Source organism: Mesoplodon densirostris, chromosome 18 (assembly GCF_025265405.1).
Source record: "Mesoplodon densirostris isolate mMesDen1 chromosome 18, mMesDen1 primary haplotype, whole genome shotgun sequence".
In the NCBI taxonomy this organism is placed as follows: Eukaryota; Metazoa; Chordata; class Mammalia; order Artiodactyla; family Ziphiidae; genus Mesoplodon; species Mesoplodon densirostris.
In genome coordinates this window covers 48,353,556-48,376,804 of record NC_082678.1, presented here as the reverse complement: position 1 = coordinate 48,376,804, position 23,249 = coordinate 48,353,556, and the positions used below count along the sequence as shown (strand labels likewise).

General features: G+C 42.2%; 1 protein-coding gene across 1 annotated transcript in view; it reads right to left on the bottom strand.

The window, feature by feature from the left end:
• Positions 1–23,249, bottom strand: part of YWHAE (tyrosine 3-monooxygenase/tryptophan 5-monooxygenase activation protein epsilon) — a 44,973-nt gene that overhangs the window by 12,303 nt on the left and 9,421 nt on the right. The gene's annotated exons all lie outside the window — the stretch shown is intronic.

Below are 23,249 nucleotides of genomic sequence, written 5' to 3'. Positions count from 1 at the left end.
ATTCAGTATGGCTTGGAGGCATCTCTCCCATATTAAGAGAACTAGGAATGCACACCTATCCGTTTCCCAGTAAAAATAATTCAGCTGGCAGTTTAAAACAAAAGTTTTAAATTTACAGGCTCTGAAATGCATTTACTCTCAAATAAATTATTCCCCAATTAAATACAAATAAATTGAACTTCCCCAAAAAGTAGTCACTGGAGAAAAGGGAATTCATTCATATAGCAAACATATACTGAGCATTTGACTAGTCACAAACACAAACTTATCTTTGGGTATTTGCAATCCTTCCTCCTTTAGAAGGGCACTGTCCACCTCCTATGAATTCATTCATCAGCAAAGTTTTGTATGGTTCTCACTTGTCACCACTAGGTGGCGAGCAAAGAAAGGGGCCAAGATAAACCTTGGGAGATCCCAAGTATAGGAAAAAATAGTTAATAAAATGCACGTGAATGCAAAGGAAGAGCCAAAAACAGCTCAATAAACACTAACTGAATAAATATATTAATGAAAACTATGCTTTTAGAAAAGACTAAGTGCGTTATTAGCATGTGGCTCTCCAACTTTTACTGCATCAGAATTTTTGGTGATGAGACCCAAGGATCTGCATTTTAACAAGCACCCTTAGCATACATTCTAAGCATAAGCATACCTTAAAGTATAATGCAGATGGTGACTTTATGAAACACTGCTTAATAATATGATAAATTATGTGTAATCCCAGGAAATGATATGTTTCCAAAAATTATCCTTTCAGGAATATCAAGAAGTTACATAGTGGGGTGAGTTCCCTGGTGGTGCAGTGGTTAAGAATCCACCTTCCAATGCAGGGGACTCGGGTTCAGCCCCTGGTCGGGGAACTAAGATCCCACATGCTGCGGGGGCAACTAAGCCCAAATGCCACAACTACTGAGCCCACGTGCTGCAACTACTGAGCCCGCAAGCCACAACTAGAGAACCTACATGCCACAACTATGGTGCCCGCGCACCACAACTAAAGAAAAGCAAGTGTGCCGCAACGAAGAGCCCATGCACTGCAACGAAAGATCCTGCATGCTGCAATGAAGATCCCATGTTCTGCAACCAAGACCTGACCCAGCCAAATAAATATTTTTTTAAACAGAAGTTAAATAGAAATATTAAGATGATATGATCTTTAGAAAACAATTCAGTAGTTTCTTACAGAGTTCAACACTGTAAGACTAAGCAAGCCCACTCCTAGGTATTACCCAAGAGATACGAATATATATCTGCACAAAGACTTTTTTACATACATGTCCACAGCAACTTTATTCATAATAGAAGGTGAAAACAACCCAAATGTCCATCCATACAATGGAATACTACTCAAGAATAAAAAAGAATGAACTACTGATACAAGTAACAACATGGATGAATTTCAAAAAACACGATGCTGGGCTTCCCTGGTGGCGCAGTGGTTGAGAGTCCGCCTGCCGATGCAGGGGACACGGGTTCGTGCCCCGGTCCAGGAAGATCCCACATGCCGCGGAGCAGCTGGGCCCGTGAGCCATGGCCGCTGAGCCTGCGTGTCTGGAGCCTGTGCTCCGCAACGGGAGAGGCCACAACAGTGAGAGGCCCGCGTACCGCAAAACAAACAAACAAACAACAACAACAAAAGAACATGATGCTAATTGAAAAAAGCCAGACCAGGGAGGGAGGCTCAAGAGCGAGAGGATATGGGGATATATGTATACTTATAGCTGATTCACTTTGTTGTACAACAGAAACTAACACAACATTGTAAAGCGATTATACTCCCATAAAGATATTTTTAAAAACAAAACGAAAAAAGCCAGACCAAAAAGGACTACGATTCCATTTAAATCAAGTTATAGAAAATGCAAAACTATAAAGGCAGAAAGCAAGTAAGTGGTTACCAAGATATGGGGGTTAAGTGAGAGGCTTGTAAGCAAAGGAGTACAAGGGAAATTTGGGGTGTAACAGAATTGTTCTACCGTGGTGGTTACACAATTGAATACATTTATCAAAACAATGAATGTTGGGACTTCCCTGGTGGCACAGTGGTTAAGAATCCGCCTGCCAATGCAGGGGACGCGGGTTTGAGCCCTGGTCCAGAAAGATCCCACATGCCGTGGAGCAACTAAGCCCGCACATGCCATAACTACGGAGCCTGCGCTCTAGAGACCATGAGCCACAACTACTGAAGCTCATGCACCTAGAGCCTGTGCTCCGCAACAAGAGAAGCCACCGCAATTTGAGAAGCCCGCGCACCGCAACAAAGAGTAGGCCCCGCTGACCAGAACTAGAGAAAGCCCACACGCAGCAACGAAGACCCAACTCAGCCAAAACTAAATTATTTTTAAAAAAACAATGAATTTTACGTGTATAAGTAGTATATTATAAATTTTACCTCAATAGAGCTGAATTTTTTTTTTTTTTTTTTGCGGTATGCGGGCCTCTCACTGTTGTGGCCTCTCCCGTTGCGGAGCACAGGCTCCGGATGCACAGGCCCAGCGGCCATGGCTCACGGGCCCAGCCGCTCCGCGGCATATGGGATCCTCCCAGACCGGGGCACGAACCCGTATCCCCTGCATCGGCAGGCGGACTCTCAACCACTGCGCCACCAGGGAGGCCCTAGAGCTGAATTTTTTAATGCAATTCTGAAGCATTAAAAAAACAAATATTAAGGCATATATAAGACCATCTGTGGGAGCCTGAGCATTCATCTGAAACATCCAGTTTTTTTTTTTAAACCACAGCCATGAAAAAAAGGCTAAATTTAGTGGCAGTAGAGAGGGTATCATTTCAAGCTCACTGCCATACTAGTTCTCAAAAACTAACAACAAATTAAACATGCCTCAGAAGTGAACCAGTAATTTCATCTAAGTTGTTCCAACAACAAAGCAATTTAAAAAGTAACCTAGCTACACCAAAAAAAAGACCATAATTCTTTTAAACTGTAGAGCTCTGCAACATTATATATGGAAAAACTGTATCCAAATATCTAATACCACTAAAAATTTAACAATGGTATGTCTCTGGGTACTATTCCAGATGACAGATTTTTTTCATTTTTCTGTGCTCTAGAAATTTTCAACAATGATCATATAATAGTTTTACAATGTGAGGGGAGAAATACATTTTAAATACTCAATGATATTCTACTATCCCAGCTTCAATTAAGTATACAATTCCCTTCACTGAAAAAGCCACAAAACAATGCACAAAAGACTGTGGTACATGGGCCTCCCTGGTGGCGCAAGTGGTTGAGAGTCCGCCTGCCGATGCAGGGGATACGGGTTCGTGCCCCGGTCTGGGAGGATCCCATATGCCGCGGAGCGGCTGGGCCCGTGAGCCATGGCCGCTGAGCCTGCGCGTCCGGAGCCTGCGCGTCCGGAGCCTGTGCTCCGCAACGGGGGAGGCCACAACAGTGAGAGGCCCGCATACCGCAAAAAAAAAAAAAAAAAAAAGACTGTGGTACAAATACAAAAGTAGCAGTTATCTGTTATTATTAAATAACAGCTTTACTGATCTGTAATTCACATACAACTCACCTATTTAAAGCATACAATTCAATGGTGGTTATATTCACAGAATTTGCACAACCATTACTATAATCAATTTTAGAACATTTTTCATCATTTGAAAAAGAAAAGCTCCATACACATTAGCAGTCATTCCCCATTCACCCCCAAATCCCTCAGCCCTAGGCAACTACCAATCCACTTGCCATCTTTATGGATTTACCTATTTGGACATTTCATACAAAGGGAACTATACAGTATGTTGTCTTCTGTAACTGGCTTCTTTCACTTAGCATGTTTCAAGGTTCAGCCATAGTGCAGCACCTATCGATACTTCATTTACTGAATGTATACAGGTGTATACCACATTTTACTTATCCGTTCATCAGTTAATGGACATTTGAGTTGACTTTCCACTTTTTGGCTATTATGAAAAATGCTGCTATGAACATTCATGTAAGTATGCATTCAAATCTCTTGAATATATTCTTAAGGAGTGGAACTGTGGGGTCATATGATAACTTTCTGAGGAAGGAACTGCTGAACTTTTTAACAGGGGCTGCACCATTTTTACATTCCACCAGCAACAGAGAAGGATTCTAATTCCTCCATACTCTCACCAACACTTGTTCCCTTTTTTTTTTTTTTAAAGTCATCCTAGTGGGTGTTAAGTGGGATCTCTGATTTTGATTCTCATTTCCTTGATGGCTAATGATGTTGAGCATCTTTTCATATGCTAACTGGCTATTTGTGTACGCTCTCTGGAAAATACCATTCAGATGTTATGACAATTTTTGAGTTATCTGCCTTTTTATTACGGAATTGTAGTAGTTACTGTTAAAAGCCAAACTACTCCTCATAGCCCTTTATCTTCAGAAATTTCTTCACTCCTGAAGGAACTAGATTAAGGGATAGTAGTAGCATGAAGCAGAAGAGAAAAGAGCTAAAAGTTCTACAACCAGTGTTTTGTACCAATTTGTACAAATTATGACTATAAAGAAATTCCGATAACACTGGTGTCATCCTTACCCTTTTTTTTAACACCAGCAACAGAAACACAATCCTAACTATAAAATACCCCAAAAGTATGTGAAAACCCTAATTTATCCAAAACTCTAGACTAGCCACACCCTTAAAACCTCCATCAGCAGAGGACTAACACCAGTTATATTCACACAACCTTCTCAAACACTAGTATTTCATGAAATCATTATTGCAGCAACTATTTTATCAATGCGATCTCAGCATTTCTCAGATGGCGGAAGACTGTCAAATCTATCTGCAGCAGATATGATCACAGTTTATGAACCAGATAACTGCAACTCATGGTCAAATCACTACTTGTGGATGCGCAGTTTGGTACATGAGTTTTGGGCAATAAAATATAATTTCTGGGACTCTTGATAGTTTGGGGACAACGGGTAGCTGACTGAAAATCACCACTGTTACAGAAACTCTGAAACATATAATCCTCACAACTCAAAGGACATCTTAACCAAATACTAAGCTTATTTCGTTCCAGGTCATTTCTCCTTCAGAGTGATAATAGCCTAGTTAGACATCCATTACATTAAACCAGCTTGCTTCTTTTTCTTACTGACTATCCTGCCAAGAGAGTCAAATGTTTTGCACTCCAACTTTAATATAGCTTTGGGTCTTGGTTTTTGCTCTCTGAACTATTTACACATTCCTTCGATAAACTCATTCACAAATAAAACACCTCACGGTAGGCACTGTTCCAAATGCTTTGCACCGGAACACACACTGAATCTGAATGCACCGAATCTGAACAGACCTTTGAAGTAGGTACCAGTATTATCCCCATTTTATAAAAGGAAACTAAAAACTGTGGGGGTGAAATTTGCTCAAAATCACAAATTCAGTGGATTACAACAGGCACTCTGACTCCACAGTCATGCTTTGATTTAATCATATTATCTCAGATTTGAACATTTATTTGAATTCATCTGTATGGGGATCCTTTCGTTTGCTTTTATAATAGATGCAAGATAAATGATTTCAATGACAACAAACATACACACTTATTAATACATTAAAATGTGGTTTATTCCTACTTACATCTTCTTCCACCTACAAGTTAACCTCCCAGAACAGTCTCTTCAAAAACCTTAACTGCCGGGCTTCCCTGGTGGCGCAGTGGTTGAAAATCTGCCTGCTAATGCAGGGGACACGGGTTCGAGCCCTGGTCTGGGAAGATCCCATATGCCGCGGAGCAACTGGGCCCGTGAGCCACAACTACTGAGCCTGCGCATCTGGAGCCTGTGCTCCGCAACAAGAGAGGCCGCGGTAGTGAGAGGCCCGCGCATCGCGATGAAGAGTGGCCCCCGCTTGCCACAACTAGAGAAGCCCTCGCACAGAAACAAAGACCCAACACAGCAAAAATAAATTAATTAATAAACTCCTACCCCCAACATCTAAAAAAAAAAAAAAAAAAAACCTTAACTGCCAATGCCTAGTAGAGAGCAGACGTTCCCATGCCACTAACAGTAAACAACATCCCAGTAAACTTGATTCTCCCAAGACTGTCCCTGCCAGATGGTAAAACAGGTCTCTGCTGAGGTCCAATAGTCTTATTAATTTTATAAAGACAGAGTACAAAATCTAAAGGGGGGCTACAGTTTCTAGTAAGAGCCAGACTCAGGATGGAAGCAAACTGTTCAGAATCACAGGAAAACAAGCAGGCTCTGTACTGGATGATAGGACTCATGTACCTCCTACCAAAGTATACAGGGTCATAACCATGATTTCTCTGAACATAGAAAAAAATGTCTGCCGGCTGTCAGAACACATAATTCTGACTTTAAAGACAAAAAACTGAAACAGTAACTTGCATAAAGTCACACAGCTATTAAGTGGTAAAACCAGAATTCGAACCCAGACAATGTAACTTAAGTGCCTGAGCTCCCTCTTAACCACCACATTCAACTAACTTTCCAAGAAGTGTGCTCATAGAAACAAATTAAGTCCAAAAACACCAACGGCAAACACCCCAAGGACAGAAAAGGGCCACAGAATCAAACACTGCCTTAAAAAGGTTCTGTCACTCAAGGTTCTGGAGAGGTCTTGGGCTTGCTTTATGTAAAGATTGATCAGTTGACCCATGACCTTTTCTCTTTGTCTAGGAAACTATTCATCCCTCTGGATCAAGTTCTTATTCTGCAAAGCCTTACTGTGCTCTCCAACCCATGTTCATACTTCTTTCCCTGTGTTGAGAATCAGTGTTTTTCTTCCAATCAAATACTACCGTCCTAAAAGGGTATTAACTGTGTCTTTATCTCTCTATTCCCAGAAAAGCACAGTATCTAATGATATAAATGGCACACAAACATTTGATGAAAGAATGAAGAATGTAAACTGAACTACGTTAATAGAGATTGAGAAATATATTCTGGTGGGCCTGACTATATCACAGATAAATGAAACCTATTTAAGGATCCCCCCCTAGATAGAACAAGAGATTCTATAGTTCCTTCTCAGCAATTTCAATAGGCCCTTTTTCTGCAGCACATTTTATTTTGTAGAAAATTTAGCTATGTATCTGTCCCTAAAGAAGTTTCTGACACCCAAAGAATCATCCTGAAGGTCTGAATTCTGTTCATTTAATACATAAAGGGGAATTTAGTATAGGTGTCCTATGTTATCAAACTTTAGCTAAATGCCTATAGTACATTCAAATAATATACCCAATTAACAAGACTATGGCATCTTAGGGAGTTATGAAGTATCTAGTATTATATGATCTGATCTTGAATTCTGTACATGAAATGACTAAAGACGATCAAAACTCTTTCATAATACAAAAGCCAAGGCATTTGGAGATATTCTGAGAACTGGGTATACTGTAGTCTAGAAGGCTTACCAATTCATCTGCTATAGATTATGAAGAAAAGGCACCAAGAATGTGAAGGGTTATAACTTGTCTTTTATATGGAAAAGTGGCTGGTTGATGTTTAAAAAAAAAGAAGAGGGTAGGAAATAAGCCCATCAAAGCAATCTATAACAGAGGATACAAAAGTGCCATTTTAAATAATAACCAGATTTGATTCCCAATCAAGAGCCTCCTAGCGTGCATTTAGAGCAAGACAATCAAGGGGAAAAAAATCTAGCTCTTTCCTTTATTTAAAAGACTAAAATCATCTACCACACTTCACACCCATTAGGATGGCCACTATCAATAAACCAGAAAACAGGTGTTGGCAAGAATGTGGAGAAATTGGACCCCATGCCCTGTTGGTGGTCATGTAAAATGGTACATTTGCTGCGTAAACCAGTATGGTAGTTCCTCAAAAAATTCTGAAAACAGAATTACCATATGACCCAGCAATTCCACTTCGAGTATATACCAAAAAGAACTGAAAGCAGGATCGTGAACAGATATATCTGGGTATTTTCATAGCAGCATTATTCATGATAGCTACAACATGGACGCAACCAACTGTCCATTGACGGGTGAAGAGATAAGCAAAAGGTAGGTATATACATGCAATGGAATATTAAAAAGGAAATTCTGCAATATGCTACGACATAGATGAACCTTAAGGACATTATACTAAGTGAAAGAAACCAGTCACAAAAACACAAATATTGTATGATTCCACTTATATGAGATACTTAAATTAGTCATAAAGAAAGTATAACGTTAGTTTCCAGGGGCTAAGGGGACAATGGGAAGTTACTGTTTAATGGATAGTTTCGGTTTTACAAGATGGAAAGAATCAGGGGGATGGATGGTAATGGCTTCAGAAAAATGTGAATGTATTTAACACCACTGAACTATACACTAAAAAATGATCAACATGGTGGGACTTCCCTGGTGGTCCAGTGGTTAAGACTCTGAGCTCCCAATGCAGGGGACCAGGGTTCGATCCCTGGTCAGGGAACTAGATCTCACATCCGCAACAAAGATCCCACATAACGCAACCAACATTCGGCGCAGCCAAATAAATAAATAATTTAAAAAATATATATATATCACTGTTTAAAAAAAATGATCAACGTGGTAAATTTTGTTATGTGTATTTTCTCACACACATGACGAAGATGAACTAAGTAGCTCTGTCCCAAACTCTGTAGTCCCCCCTTCTCAATGAAAAGTAATCCAGATGACAGACATGATGATGATAGTATTGATAAAATCTTCAGTTAACTAGGGACTGTTGAAAAGAAATTCCTCCAAAGACCCAACATGAGAAAAAACTTAAGACAATACATTTATTTCTGGCTTGCATGAAGGCAAGCTTCCCAAATCATTACGTCAAATGGAAAGAATGCAAAGTTATCTCAGGGGTGATGCAGAACTATCATGGGAAAAGCCAGGGGGAAAAAAACCAAGGTACCTCTGTAAATCGTAAAACTCTCTGTAAAATTCACCTTGTTGAAATAATAAAAATCACCTCAGTAAAAATCTCTCTAGACCAATTATTAGTTATCAGGCATGGTTGTTTGAAATTGTTAGTTTGGGATCTATCAGAATATATATATATATTTTAAATTTCTTCTGGATGGGGACCATTTTTAAAGTCTTTATTGCATTTGTTACAATATTTCTTTTAATATTTATTTATTTATTTGGTTACACCACATCTTAGTTGCAGCAGGCGGGCTACTTAGTTGCAACTCACGAGCTCCATAGTTCCAGCATGTGGGCTCCTTAGTTGTGGCATGCAAACTGTTAGTTGTGGCATGCATGTGGGATTTAGTTCCCTGACCAGGGATTGAACCCAGGCCCCCTGCGTTGGGAGTGCAGAGTCTTATCCAGTGTGCCACCAGGCAAGTCCCAGTACATACATACATACATACGTGTGGGGTGTATGTGTGTGTGTGTGTGTGTGTGTGTGTGTGTGTGTATTGCCTGCGTTGGGTCTTCATTGCTGTCCATGGGCTTTCTCTAGTTGTGTTGAGCAGGGGCTACTCTTCGTTGTGGTGCACAGGCTCTAGACGTGCAGGCTTCCACAGTTGCAGCACACGGGCTCAGTAGTTGCGGCACGCGGGCCCTAGAGTGCACATGCTTCAGTAGTTGTGGCTCACGGGCTGTAGAGCGCGGGCTCCGTAGTTGTGGCACATGGGCTTAGCTGCTCCGCAGCATGTGGGATCTTCTGGGACCAGGGATCAAACCCGTGTCCCCTGCATTGGCAGGCAGATTCTTAACCACTGCGCCACCAGGGAAGTCCCAGAATATATTTTATATGCATACATCCGGACTGACATATAGAGAAGTCTTTACCTCTCCCCCAAGATATATTAATATTTCTATCAAATGAGAGTACTTCTTCAAAACAGGAAGATCTATTGTTAAAATAGAAGTGTAAAAACTATACTTTTCAATATAGTACCACCATTTTCCCCTCACACTGAGTTTTTCACTTTATCACATGATGACTATTATCTTAGAGACACTTTACAAAATAACTAAAAACCTCAAATAAGGATAATAAGATAATAAAGAGAAAAGAATCACCATCACAGAAAGCCATTCTACACTAGAAGAGAACAGCAAAAGGAAGAGAACAAATATCTTGAAGTATTTTCCCAGTTGCCGAAGAAAAAAGTTTTTTTTTTTTCTTTCGGTCGCACCGCACCACATGCGGGATCTCCCACCAGGGATCAACCCCACACCCCCTGCAGTGAAAGCGTGGAGGCCTAACCACTGGACCACCAGGGAATGTCCCAGTGTCAAAAGTTTAAATTTTGGGAACATTTCCATCTTGTGATTAACAGAGAAACTTAACACTGAAAGCTGGGATGTATGAAGGTCAATGCCTCTTGTACCATACACAGAAAAAATATCTGTGTTTTCTGGGTCAAAAGTGGGGAAGATTAAGTACAGCAGCAAAGAAAAACCTGATGTTTGGCATGGGTTGGGGTAGGGGGGTGGGGGAGTTCCCAAATGAATAAAAAGCAGAAAACCAGACTTGTGCCAGCAACAGTAGAGCAACAGTAGAGAATAGCTAGATTGAGAACCAAAGGGAGAACTAAAGGCTTAAGATGAAAGAGCTCAGGCTGGCCAGAGAGCTTAATGTGATGACTATCTCCCTTAAAATCTCAATACTTAGTTCTGAAGAGATATGGTTTAGAAATTAAGGAATGAAAAGAAGGAACTCCACCAGAGACTTAGTGTGCACAGAACGGGGAAGTGTTATGCCCTTTAATGATTCATTCATATTGAGGCATGCCATGAAAGCAGAATGTCCTTCATACAGCATGCACATATTTAACACACCAGCCAAAGGATGACCTCTAGAGAAGCTGGCGTATAATTCTGAAACAGCTCTGCCTCCCCTAAGCTTCTGGAAAGCAGAGAGGCCTAGATGCAATCTATTTAATATCTCAAAGTCGAAAGTACAAGAGACAGTAAACATGTTTTCAACCTTTTCTGAATTGTGATTGATAATTCTGTATTCCCAAAGGACAGGTGAGCTTGGGAACCAAATTATTCATCAAATTTCAGAGCCTTGACACAACAAAGGTTTCTTTTTCACTCAGATGTTTGTGAGAGTCCACCATCTTGGGGCTGTATGGTTCTGTACTTGAGGCTTCTCTAGTCAAGGAAGCAAGGGAAGAAACAGAAGAACCAGGAAAGGGTTCGTCACTGTCTCTGTTAAGTCCCCTACATACGAACCTTCAAGTTGTGAACTTTCAAAAATAGGAACATGCGTTAGCATGTCCAATCACCTGAGTCAGTTCACCTGTCTGGAGTACACTGTCACGTGCATGCATCCTTTACAAGTGGTTGTGCTTTTGTGTACTTTACAGTACTGTATAGAGAACAATAGTATAGTGTCTTTATTTCAAGCTAGGTCTGCAAGAGGATGACTTCATTGAACTCCTTGCTGTGCAACACGAGGAGCTTACTAATGAAGACCTGATGGAATTGGAGACCCACAGAAAAGACGAAGAGAGACAAAAGAAGTAGTAACTGAAGAATCAAAGAGACAGTGTGGGAAATGGCAAGGAGATTTTACTTGAGGAGGCACTTTTAGTTTTTTGAGGCACAGGACCCAAACGTAGAACGGTACTGCAGCAGCCATTCAGATTGCAATCCAGTCCTACCGTGTCATTTATGACGAGAAAAAAAGAGCTACTACCCAGACATGACTGGATCGTTTTCTCAAGAGGGTAGGTAGAATTGAATCCAGCAAGGAACCAGAACCTGTCCCATCAACGTCAGGTGTGAGTGAAATTGCAGCTTGCCCTCCGTCTCCTATTGCTGACGATCCTTCAGCTCTACCATCTCCCACTTCCTCTCCCTCCTCCAGTCAGTAACTCTTCTTGCCTGTTCACTCAATGCCAGTCCTTGTATGCCAGCTGTTGTACTGCACTACTGTGCTTTTCAAGGTACTGTTTGTTTTCTTTATGTATTATTTCTGTGAAAAGTATTATAAACCTATTACAGTACAGTACTATATAGCAGATTGTGTTAGTTGGGTACCTAGTCTAACTTTGTCGGGCTTAGTAACAAATTGGACTTACAAACGCGCTCTTGGAACAGAACAAGTTTGTATGTAAGGGACTTACCGTACACAGTTACACATACAATTTCTGCTCACGTTTCATTGGCCAAACAGCTCACATGACCCTGCTGCTGCCCAAGTGCAAAGAAGCTGGAAGAAGTGGGGAGGGCGCACTACAGTGTCTCAATATAGCTTAAAAAAAAAAACACCCAATGAAACCACACTAAGATTTATTTAAAAAAAAAAAAAAAAGGCTATCAAACCAGACATTACTTATAAGGTCACAGATACGCACAGGAATTATAGGCAATTAATCAACACAGACCACGAATTTTGTCTATGGTTAATGACAACTGAAGCAACAACTTAAAATGTCCCAAGCTGGACTTTCCTGATGGCACAGTGGTTAAGAATCCACCTGCCAACGCAGGGGACACGGGTTCGAGCCCTCGTCCAGGAAAATCCCACATGCTGCGGAGCAACTAAGCCCGTGTTCCACAACTACTGAGCCTGCGCTCCAGAGCCCATGAGCCACAACTACTTAAGCCCGCACGCCTAGAGCCCGTGCTCCACAACAAGCCACCACAATGACAAGCCCACGCACCGCAACGAAGAGTAGCCCCCACTCGCCACAACTAGAGAAAGCCCGCACGCAGCAACGAAGACCCAATGCAGCCAAAAACAAATTCGTTTTTAAAAAACTCCAAAAAAAGAAATAAAAAAAATAAAATGTCCCAAGCTAAATTCTGTTCCTGTACTTGATAACAAGAAGTATGCAAGTTTGTTGGAGAAAAAATGTCCAAGGTACTAAATCTAAGAGGAATTTACCATGTGGATCTTTATGTAAAAAGAGTCACAGAAAATGTCTGACTAGATTTACACAAGAGAAGCAGTCTTCACTCAGATACTTCTGATCTCATGAAATCAATGAGAGCATTTCTACAGGACGTTACCTATGTGAATGTCCAGGTGTTATGCTGCTTTCAGATGATCTGATGGACTTAGACAACCTCCAAGAAATGAGTGAAATTACCAGCTAAGCAAAAGTTGTACAACCACTAAACATAATCCATTCATACGGATAATCCAATGACAATCACCATCCTGTCTTACAGATTTCTAAGAGTCGTATCTCTTGGTAGCAATGACTGTTAATATTTAGGAATATACAGGTAAGAGCCAAATTTTTTCTAAAACTATGCATTTTCTGTCACACTGACGAATACTCTACTGGCACCAATAATTCTGTACCATAAAGCCATGGAAAAGAAATTTGACCTGGACAATTTTAAGGGCAGGTATTGTCAGCTAACCATAAAATAAATTCAGTATGGGGCTCCTCTGGTGGCGCAGTGGTTGAGAATCCGCCTGACGATGCAGGGGACACGGGTTCGTGCCCGGGTCCAGGAAGATCCCACATGACGCGGAGCAGCTAAGCCTGTGAGCCATGGCCGCTGGGCCTGTGCGTTCGGAGCCTGTGCTCTGCAACGGGAGAGGCCACAGCAGTAAGAGGCCCGCGTACGGCAAAAAAAAAAAAGAAATTCAGTATGATCCCTATGGAACATGATTTTTGACAGAGCTATACTCTCATAAGCCCATCAGATTAAGCTGGTTACAAAACATTCTCAGAAAACTAACGTGACTTAAATTGGCTGCTGAACATTAAATCCCTGCCAAATTCCACAATTTAGTTTCATCACTAATAATTCAGCTGCCTAAGTCTGCACAAAGTTTGTGATGCCATCACTTTAAAATGTTTTTTGCACTTGTATGAGTGTGCTTCCAAATCACTGAAGAGTTCTGAGGTGCAAAAACACAATTTAAGATTTTACATTACTCAAAATTGTAAGTCAATCTATTAAAAACTTCTTAACTGGGAATCCCCTGGCGGTCCAGCAGTTAGGACTCGGTGCTTTCACTGCTGAGGGTCCACATTCAATCTTGGCTGGGGAACTAATAAGATCCCACAAGCCATGCGGCGCAGCCAAAATAAATAAATAAAATAAAAATTCTTAACTACTTTAATTCCAACAGTAAATAACATGGAAAGGATCTAAAAATACAATTAAAAGCTGGTGTTTGTAGCTTTAGGAGACTTGTATTTTCCTAGAGAGATAAAAAGCTATAGTAATCACTAGTTATATTTTGTTAAAACCAACAAAATATTGAGATGTATCTTACATATGCTAAGAAGGTTTATTTTAAAAAGCAATCTGAGTAAACAGTTTGGCCAAGATTTGAAAGCCACTCCTGGGTTTTTTTTGTTTTTTTTTTTTAATATTTTATTTACTTTTGGCTGTGTTGGATCTTTGCTGTGGCACGTGCAGGCTTTCTCTAGTTGCAGTGTGCGGGCTTCTCACTGCAGTGGCTTCTCTTGTTGTGGAGCATGGGCCCTAAGCGCGTGGGCTCAGTAGTGGCGGCGTGCAGGCTCTAGGATGCACACGCGGGCTTCAGTAGTTGTGGTGCACAGGCTTAGCTGCCCCACAGCATGTGGGATCTCCCCAGACCAGGGATCGAACCCGTATCCCCAGCATTGGCAAGCGGATTCTTTTTTTTTTTTTTTTTTGCTGTACGCGGGCCTCTCACTGCTGTGGCCTCTCCCGTTGCGGAGCACAGGCTCCGGACACACAGGCTCCGCGGCCATGGCTCGCGGGTCCAGCCGCTCCGCGGCATGTGGGATCTTCCGGGATCGGGGCACGAACCCGTGTCCCCTGCATCGGCAGGCGGACTCTCAACCACTGCGCCACCAGGGAAGCCCGGCAAGCGGATTCTTAACCACTGTGCCACCAGGGAAGTCCCTGGGATTCTTCTTTAAGCCAAAGTTTAAATGGCTTAAAGTTGACAGAATAAATCTGACATCTAAATACACTTTTGTGTTGAGTACTATATGAAATGAATAGGACGCTGAAACAAAACAGGAGATCTGGGAAGCCTCTCTAAAGAGATCTTATTTTATTCCAGTAACATTTTTACTATTCTTGTCATATCACTTGTACTGTTACTAGGTGGACCAAAAGACACACACACTTCGGACAACAGCATGGTAGGAAACCACATTTATAGCCAGAATGATGCAGATTAGACTTTCATTCTGGCTTAGATATTCACTTACATGCTATTTGACCTATGTCACTTAACCTCTATGAACTTGTTTCCTCACCTACAACTTGGAAGATAACCATCACTCATTGGGTTATGAGAGTTAAAATGAGATTGCATCGTAAAGTCCCTGGCACATAATAGAAACTCAACAATATGTTAAAATCCTTTTCTTTGCTTGCCTTTTTTTTTTTTTTTTTTTTTTTTTTTTTTGCTGCACGTGGGCCTCTCACTGTTGTGGCCTCTCCCAGTGCGGAGCACAGGCTCCGGACGCGCAGGCTCAGCGGCCATGGCTCAGGGGCCCAGCAGCTCCGCGGCATGTGGGAGCCTCCTGGACCGGGGCACGAACCTGTGTCCCCTGCATCGGCAGGCGGACTCTCAGCCACTGCGCCACCAGGGAAGCCTTGCTTGCCTCTTTTAAGACTTAAAAACAAACAGGAATCCAGGAAGATGTAAGCACTTAGAGAAGCATTAACACTGTGCTTGAAGCAGTAATAAGCTAAATAAAGAACAGTGAACTTAGTCCTAATGGCATCTAGAATGCTGACTCCTTTCCAAATGGTTTTCAATTTACTTTGCTCAGATCCACCAGAGGAATCACTAACTATGGAAGCTACAGCCTTACAAAGTATGTTTCATAAATAGTAAGACTTCAAAGTTGAAATTACTCCTTGATCCCTGGGCTGCAGAATGGATGTTGTGTTAGCAGGCACGAAAACAGCATTAATCTCATTGTACATCTCTTATCAGAGCCCTTGGGTGATCAGGTGCATTGTCAATGAGCAGCAATATTTTGAAAGGAATCTTTTTTTCTGAGCAGTAGATCTCAACAGTGGGCTTAAAATATTCAACAAACCATGTTGTAAACAGATGTGCTGTCATCCAGGCTTTGTTGTTCCATTTACAGAGCTCAGGCAGAGTAAATTTAGCATAATTTTTAAGGGCCCTAGGATTTTCGGAAATCAATAAACGTGGGGCTTCCCTGGGGGTGCAGTGGTTAAGAATTTGCCTGCCAGTGCAGGAGACATGGGTTCGAGCCCTGGTCTGGGAAGATCCCATATGCCGCGGAGCAACTAAGCCCGAGCGCCACAACTACTGAGACCACACGCCTAGAGCCCGTGCTCCACGACAAGAGAAGCCCCTGCAATGAGAAGCCGGTGCACCGCCAATGAAGAGCAGCCCCCACTCGCTGCCAACTACAGAAAGCCCGCGCACAGCAATGAAGACCCAACGCAGCCAGAAGTAAATAATAAAATAAATTTAAGAAAAAAAATCAATAAATGAGCATTGGCTTCAACTTTAAATCACCAGCTGCATTAGTACCTAATAAGAGTGTCAGCCTGTTCTTTGAAGCTTTTAAGCCAAGCACTGACTTCTCTCTAGCTATGAAAGTCACAGATGGGATCTTTTTCCAGTAGAAGGCTATGAAACATATGTTTGACAATGGCTCTCAAAAGTTCCTCCAGGATCATTCAGTTACAGTTGCCCACAGTGGTAGTTAGCCTGGTAATACACCTTTATTGACTATCTGCTGGCCCTCACTTCCTAACTGATGTTTCTTTCCCCAACAAAGTAAATCATTGGCTCCTGAATCTTTGCTTTAGGGTCCACTTCTAGGGAAACTCAAACTAAGACAAAGTTGTGGTTGAAGAACATAGTCTATAATCCTTGCTACAGGAAGTGTAGTCTACAGACCAGGAACATCAGACATCACCTGGGGGTTTAATGAAAAAGCAGACATCCCAGGCACCATCACAACCGCTCCTGTTATAATCTCTACTTAAAGAAGACCTCTGGGGGCTTTCCTGGTGGGGCAGTGGTTAAGAATCCACCTGCCAATGCAGGGGACACAGGTTCAAGCCCTGGTCTGGGAAGATCCCACACGCGGAGCAACTAAGCCCATGTGCCACAACTACTGATCCTGCACTCTAGAGGCCATGAACCACAACTACTGAGCCCACATGCCACAACTACTGAAGCCCACATGCCTACAGCCCGTGCTCTGCAACAAGAGAAGACACCGCAATGAGAAGCCTGCACACCTCAACAAAAAGTAGACCCCGTTCGCCCCAACTAGAGAAAGGCTGCATGCAGTAACAAAGACCCAATGCACCATAAATAAATTTTTAAAAAAACATAATATGAAAATACAGAGGCAGAAACAGGGAAAAGCGACAGAAATCAATAAACTACGTAAATGAAGGGAAAAAATAGTAAGAGGTCCATACTCAAAGTATGCAGCACCACTCAAAAACAAGAGTTAATTGATCATACATTTTTAAAAACTGGACAAAAAACTATGCAATGTTGCCACAGAATTTCCCATATTCTCCAACTCAGGGTCTCTGGCAATTCACTGCTGAAAAAAACAGCTGAGACAGCCTCTAAGAAGGGAGCTCTACAAGGTCGTCTAGTCAAATCTAGCTGTATACCCGGAGATATGTATTAAATTTGAGTACTGATCAAATGCCTTAATTTTTAATAAGCACCCTCAGTAACTCTTAGGGGTTTGAGAAACGATCTATTCCCATGTTTCTCAACCCTGGCTGCACAGTAAAATCCCTTGGGAAGGTTTTCTTCTTTAAAGGTAGACTGACATAGGTGAACAAACCAGACATTTTAAAAGTTTTTATGTTAGTCTGGTCGAAATGGTCCAATTTTTTTAAAATAAATTTATTTATTTATTTACGGCTGTGTTGGGTCTTCGTTGCGGAGCACGGGCTCTAGGTACGCGGGCTTCAGTAGTTGTGGTATGCGGGCTCAGTAGTTGTGGCTCGCAGGCAAAGTAATTGTGGCTTGCGGGCTCAGTAGTTGTGGCTCATGGGTTTAGCTGCTCCGCGGCATGTGGGATCTTCCCAGACCAGGGATCAAACCCGTGTCACCTGCATTGGCAGGCAGATTCTTAATCGCTGCACCACCAGGGAAGTCCCAATTTTTATTTTAAAATACCTTTTTTATATTCACAATGTTTTGTTGAGGGGAAAAAGGCATGTGGCTGAATAACATATATAATGTGACTTCTATGAAAGAATGCAGTACATTAAGTGCATATACTATAAACATGTATCTATCTTTAGGACACTTTTTTTTTTTACATTAACATCTCTGAAACCCAGATTTCTCTTAGTCAGTGGCATGTCATGATGCAGTTAGCATTTTTCTATTAGTGAGATGCATGTTATATCAATAACATCAGAGTCAATAAAACAAGGTATGTTTGTGAATACACGCATTGGCACTTGAGCAGACAAAGTTCTAAAAGTATATTCAAACTCTCAACAATCGTTACATCTGGCAGATTGGAGTAGCTGTCAATATTTTACTTGATAGGGCTGTACTTGTTTAACATTTTTACATTTAATTTTAACTTCTGTAGTTAAAAACAAGAATCAGGAAAATTGTGGACTTCCCTGGTGGTCCAGTGGTTAAGAATCCGCCTTCCAATACAGGGGATGCAGATTTGATCCCAGTTCGGGGAACTAATAAGATCTCACATACCGCAGGGCAACTACAGAGCCCGCGCGCGCCACAGCTAGAGGGAAATCCACACACTGCAATGAAAGATCCCACATGCCGCAACTAAGACCTGATGCAGCCAAATATAAAATATTTTTTTTAGAAAAGTAGGGAAGGCTTCCCTGGTGGCACAGTGGTTAGGAATCCGCCTGCCAATGCAAGGGACACGGATTCGAGCCTTGGTCCGGGAAGATCCCACATGCCACGGAGCAACTAAGCCCGTGTGCCACAGCTACTGAGCCTGTGCTCTACAGCTCACGTGCCACAACTACTGAAGCCCGTGCGCCTAGAGCCCGTGCCCCGCAACGAGAAGCCACTGCAATGAGAAACCTGCACATCGCAATGAAGAGTAGCCCCTGCTCGCCACAACCAGAGAAAGCCCACATGCAGCAACGAAGACCCAACGCAGCCAAAAATAAATAACTAAGAATTACAAACAGTGGTATTTTTCTTCTGCTCAACACTGTTTAATCTCTCTATTCCTTTTTAATTATAAATTTATTTATTTATTTATGGCTGTGTTGGGTCTTCATTGCTGCCTGCGGGCTCTCTAGTTGCGGCGAGCAGGAGCTACTCTTCGTTGTGGTGCGCGGGCTTCTTATTGCAGTTGCTTCTCTTATTGTGGAGCACAGGGCCTAGGCGCGCGGGCTTCAGTAGATTCAGCACGCGAGCTCAGTAGTCGTGGCTCGCGGGCTCTAGAGCATGGGTTCAGTAGTTGTAGCACACAGGCTTAGTTGCTCCGCGGCACGTGGGATCTTCCCGGATCAGGGCTCAAACCGGTGTCCCCTGAATTGGCAGGCGGATTCTTAACCACTGTGCCCCCAGGGAAGTCCCATAATCTCTCTATTCCTTGATTAAATAAAATAACATGTGAACATCTTCAATGGCCATGTGAGAAAGCCAGGGGGTTTAGGAATAAGCACTAGTTAAGATTTCAAAGCTAGAAAGAAACAAAGAATCTCAAAATGCATAAGTGGAAAGGAGAAAGACAACAGTAATTTAAAATATAAAACACTAAGAAAAATTCCACATTAATAAATAGGATTCTACTGGTTACACTTAAGGAACCATATTAATACTACATAATCTAGTAAATCCAAACATTTTCTTACAACTGCATTTTACCAACTGTAAAGTATAATACTGAGACCAACTCTCCTCTGGGAAGAACAATGAGGGTAGTAGCCTCGTACATTCTCTTTATCCTGACAACTAGCAAAACAGGACGAAATTCCATTCATGTTATTCGGGAGAAAAAAACAGTATTTTATGCAGCACCTTTTCTCCAAAATGATCAAAATATCTGGGGTCCCTATGTTGCACAGTTCCAAGAGAAGTTTATCATGCCAAAGTGACCCTGAAAGTGCTGCATTAAAAGAATTGCAAATACAGCAAATTTGAATCCATTATTCTGAGAAAAGAAAAAAAGAAAAAAAAAAGAGAACAGACCTACAAAGTGAAAATAGGTCAACTCAAGTAAGGTAAGTAAAAAAGCTAAACCAGCCTCTGAGGGAAAGTATTCGTGCACAGTCCCTCATTAATCCTGGTGCTTCCTTAAAAGCTTGATGCCTTTTGGGATATATTGAAGCCTCACCTTCCAGGCCTTCCGACCACAACTTAACATTACATTAAATCATGTAAAATTATCATTTTTGTAAGTCAAAAATGGCTGAAATTGACAATTTCATATAACTGAACCTTGTAATTCATTCAACACAAGCAGGAATATATATGAAAACTTGGCAAATGGGAGTTCCTCTATTAAATGAACCAATAGCTTAGTTGACTGGAGTAAAACCCAAAGTTGTAGACACAATCCACAGCTGAATTGAGATTTCTTTCATAGCCCTCCACTCTGCTGGTCACAAGGCAAAGATTACTTTTTTTAAAGTTTCTGCCTGCAAATTGTATAAAACAGCTTTCATAAGTCTATTATACAGGGACTTCCCTGGTGGTCCAGTGGTTAAGACTCCATGTTCCCAATGCAGGGGGTATCGATCCCTGGTTGGGGAACTAAGATCCTGCATGCCCTACAGCGTGACCTAAAAATAATAATAAAAATAATAGTAATAATAATAATAAAAAAAGAAGTCTATTACACAGATGAGAAAAAGAGGCCCTGAGACTTAACTCACACGTCTGAAGGAACAGTAATCAGACATAAAACATGGACATGACAAGACCTCCCCTGAATTTAATGATTTCTGGTCCAGTGCTCATTCTACTATCTCATCTCTCTCTTCAATGAAAAATATACTCAAACCTACATACCCTTCTGCCTTATTCATATATGAAAGAAAACACAAATTAAGCCAAAAGACTGTTCAAAATAACCTTTAAGTTATAAAATTAAAACCTAAAGAACAGGGCTTCCCTGGTGGCGCAGTGCTTAAGAATCCGCCTGCCAATGCACGAGACACAGGTTCGAGCCCTGGTCCAGGAAGATCCCACATGCCACGGAGCAACTAAGCCCATGCACCACAACTATTGAGCCTGCACTCTAGAGCCCGTGAGCCACAACTACTGAGCCTGCATGCTGCAACTACTGAAGCCCACGTGCCTAGAGCCTGTGCTCTGCAACAAGCAAAGACACCGCAATGAGAAGCCCACGCACCACAACGAAGAGTAGCTCCCGCTCGCCGCAACTAGAGAAAGCCCGCGTGGCGCAGCAGCAAAGACCCAGTGCAACCAAAAAATAAAAATAAAATAAATAAGAGTAGGGTTTCCCTGGTGGCGCAGTGGTTGAGAGTCCACCTGCCGATGCAGGGGACACGGGTTCGTGCCCCGGTCTGGGAAGATCCCACATGCCACGGAGCGGCTAGGCCCGTGAGCCATGGCCGCTGAGCCTGCGCATCTGGAGCCTGTACTCCACACTGGGAGAGGCCACAACAGTGAGAGGCCCGCATACGGCAAAATAAACAAACAAACAAATAAATAAACAAATAAATTTATATATGTTTAAAAAAAAACTAAGAAACAGAGACTTCCCTGGTGGTCCAGTGGTAAGAATCCACCTTCCCATCCAGGGGGCTCGGCTTTGATCCCTGGTCGGGGAGCTAAGATCCCACATGCCGCAGGGCAACTAAATCCACGAGCCCCAACTAGTGAGCCCGCGTGTCACAACTACAGAACCTACACGCCGCAACTAGAGAGAAGCCCGCATGTCACAACAAAGACCTGACACAGCCAGAAACAAAACAAATTAAAAAAAAAATTTTTTTAATGTAAGGAATAGAAATAGAGCTTCAAGTGGTTTGGACAAATGTTTACATACAAGTATGGAAGTGGATGGACTTATGAGCTTGGGAATGAAATAGACTAGCTGAATCCCAGTGATCCCTACTGCTGTCCCCTTTCCTAAAGTTCTTAATCCTTATCTGTAAAAGTACCTACTCTGCAGGGTAGTTGTTGAGGACTGAGAGAATGTTAAGCACCTGGAATAGTTTATTTTAAAAAAATAATAATTTATTTATTATTTTTGGCTGTCTTGGTTCTTCGTTTCTGTGCAAGGACTTTCTCTAGTTGCGGTAAGTGGGGGCCACTCTTCATCACGGTGCGCGGGCCTCTCACTATCACGGCCTCTCTTGTTGCGGAGCACAGGCTCCAGATGTGCAGGCTCAGTAGCTGTGGCTCACGGGCCCAGTTACTCCGTGGCATGTGGGATCTTCCCAGACCAGGGCTCGAACCCGTGTCCCCTGCATTGGCAGGCAGACTCTCAACCACTGCGCCACCAGGGAAGCCCCACCTGGAATAGTTTTCAATAAATAGTAGATGGTACTGTTACAGGGTTTTATTATCACAGAGTCAATAAAAATAATTTTTTGAGAAAACTTTTGTTTGTTAATACCACTTAACACTAGTACTCAATGAAGAAAGAATTTGAAATGGGACAGGGACCAGCACCAGGTATAATGCCTTACATTGTACCAAACACCACTGTTGTTACTAATTCAAATTAACTCTATTTCACACACTAACAAAAGAGTAATTCTAAAAGCATTTATGCATTCCCTGCAAAATAAGCCCCTTGAACAGAACTTCTGCCTGTTTTGTTTACTGGTGAATCCCAAGTTGTTTAGAACAGTGCCTGGTACATACTCTGAATACTAAGGCTTTTCAAAACACAATAATCTTGACACTCAAATATGTACCATTTTTCTTCTTCATGCACCAGCCTAAACAGAGGAGCTTCTCACTCTAAAATTAACTCATACCTTCCCTTAAAGAAGACTAAAACGATTTTTAGCCTTGAGAATTCCCTGGTGGTCCAGTGGTTCAGACTCCACGCTTTCACTGCTGAGGGCCCAGGTTCGATCCACAGTTGGGGAACTAAGATAGCACAAGCTGCGCAGCCGGCCAAAAAAAATCTAGCCTTAAAAAAATGTTAGGGCTTCCCTGGTGGGGCAGTGGGTAAGAATCCGCCTGCCAATGCAGGGGACACGGGTTCGATCCCTGGTCCGGGAAGATCCCACATGCCACGGAGCAACTAAACCTGTGCGCCACAACTACTGAGCCTGCGCTCTAGAGCCCACGAGCCACAACTACTGAAGCCCACGCGCCTAGAGCCCATGCTCCACAACAAGAAGCCACCACAATGAGAAGCACGCGCACCGCAACGAAGAGTAGCCCCCGCTCGCCGCAACTAGAGAAGCCCGCG